A 2,311-nucleotide genomic window follows, 5' to 3' on the forward strand; every position below is an offset into this window, starting at 1 on the left:
CGACTTTGACTGCAGAAATCTCAACCAAGGGTAAACGCCCAGCGGTGAAGGGAGGGAAGGCGGTGGCAAAGTGGGGCGCCTGGGACCCCACTAACACCCTGCTGTGAACTCCTGAGCCTGGTCTAAGTGAGCAGAAGGGATGGTTTCCTTCTGCCCTGCCCTCAACAGGGGATCCTTGTGCACCTCCCTCAGTGGCCACGAGAGGGCGTCCCATCCCTGCCCTAAGAGGCCGCTTGGCGAAGAAGCAGGCCCCCGGCTGTTTTCAGTGTATGGGGTGTTGCGGGCAGGTGTCAGTCGGAGTGCCCAGAGGTTGCTGATTTTTGCCCCCCCGCCCCCCGCCCCGTCCAGGCCTGGAGGGACGGGTGGTGGTGCGTGGGGAACTGGCTGAGCTCAACAGGTGCAGCCATCGCCTTCTGTCTCCTCCAAACCAGGTTCTGACGAGAGGGAGGGGGGGGTTGTATCTGTGCTTGGCCGGCTGGTGGAAAATCCTCGCTCATGTTCCTCTCAAGCTGGCGCAGCCTTCCCTGTGCGGGGCGGGGGGGGGGGGGGGGGGGGGGGGTTGGATGTCGGGGGCCAGAGCTGCAGGGGGCGGAAGAGTGCTAACCAAATCAGGCTGGAGAGAAGAAGGTGGAGGAGACTGGGTCAGAGAGGAAGAAAGCCGAGGCAGGGGGAGGAGGAGGAGGAGAAGGAAGGGGGAAATGAAGAGGGGAAAGAGGAGGAGGAGGAGGGGCATCAGAACTGAAATCCAAGGTGAGAGGGGAGCTGGGGGCAGGGAGACGGAATTGGGGTGGGGGAGGGACGGAAGCAAGGCCCTTGATGTCATGGATGGGCCGTATCTGATATAAATCAGACAACGTTGGGGTGCGGTTCTCTGCGGTAGAATTCCGGGGCTGTGGAAGTAGCAGAGCTGTTCCTTACACTGTATTAGGAAGACTTGTGTGGAGGGTGAGGATGCTTGGGACAGGAGTGGGTGTGAGAGCTTTGGGGTGTAGTTAGGCGAGTGAGCGTGTGTGTATGGTGGAAGGCGGGTGAGGCGGGTGTGGGGCAGAGGCGGAGTGAGTCATACTTACCTGGCAAGTGGTTTTCCCAGAGTGAGACTTGTTCGTTGCACCGCGGAGGCGCTGCCCTATGATTTCCCCAAATGTGGGAAACTTGACTGCCTGATTTGTGATAATAGGGGACTGCGTTCGCACTCTCCCCTGGAGATGGATGTCTAACGGTTTCTATTTGCCTTCTTTTCTTTTTCTCTCACTTTGGAGGACCACATCCTTGACCATGGCGACACCAATACAGGGAGGTGGGTGCCGCCGCCTTCCTTGAGAAGCTGGCTTCCGCTGTTTCTCATCAGAAATGCACGGGAGAGTTTCTGTTGGCAGGTCATAAAGAACATCTTGGGTGTCGGGTTTTTCCTGGTGTCTCTCATAGAGCAGTGCGCTGAGTGCCCACCAGAGCCCTTCAGTATCTCTGCTTATATTTCAGTACCAGGCAAAGGTGCTTTCTTTCACTCCCCACAGAACACAAGTCAGCGTCCTTTCTCCTTCCTCCCTCCCCCAAGGGGGGCCGGGAGGAGCTAGTTGGAGATTCAGGGAGGAAGTGAGGGCTGCAGGACACATAAAAGCAGCTGGCAAGATCTAGATGGATCTTAAGTAGGCTTGGTCCCCTGGGTGGACTCTACCCCTCAACCTTTAGGTTAACAGGCAAAAGTTCCTTTTGATGCTCTCTCCTGCACTGGCACTGAGGCTCCCTTCCCCAGCTCAGCATAGAGAAAAGTGCCTGTGGTGCCATTAACCTTCTCCTAAGTCAAAATGGGAGAGTTTGGGCTGGGTTTAGGGGGAACTGCCCTTTTCTGACTGCCTATATAGGGCCAGCTCTTGGGTCTTCATCCTGGTGAAGTCACCCTGGTCCTTCAAACTGGAGCTGGGCTTGCAAAGAAGGGTTCTGGCTGATCTGTATTTCTGTGGTCTAGGCTGAGCATCCTGGTCCAAGATCAGGGGCTGAGATGACCTAAAATAGGGAACCTCCTAAGATGGCCCATGGTAGTGGTGGGGGGAGGGGTAGAGCATAGAATTCTACACTCTGTCAAAACATCATCCACAGTGAAGATTCAAAAAAATGTTAAGAGGATAGATCTCATATTATATACCCGGTGGTACAATAACAGCTCTGCATGGTGACAGAGTGTAGCTACACTTCTAGTCAGCATAACATAATTTATAGATTATCCAATCACTATGTTGTCATGTGAAACTGATGTCACATGGTGTATCAACTATAAATCAATTTTAAAAACCTGAAGGTGAGGGGAAAACAT

The 2,311-nt window shown here is 54.4% G+C and overlaps 1 pseudogene; it reads left to right on the plus strand.

Moving 5' to 3' along the window:
• The first annotated feature begins 1,062 nt into the window (after positions 1–1,062).
• Positions 1,063–1,202, plus strand: LOC118015493 (annotated as a pseudogene).
• The last annotated feature ends 1,109 nt before the right edge of the window (positions 1,203–2,311 follow it).

This window comes from Mirounga leonina, unplaced genomic scaffold (genome assembly GCF_011800145.1).
Source record: "Mirounga leonina isolate KUSES-001 unplaced genomic scaffold, KU_Mleo_1.0 Mir_165, whole genome shotgun sequence".
Lineage (NCBI taxonomy): Eukaryota > Metazoa > Chordata > Mammalia > Carnivora > Phocidae > Mirounga > Mirounga leonina.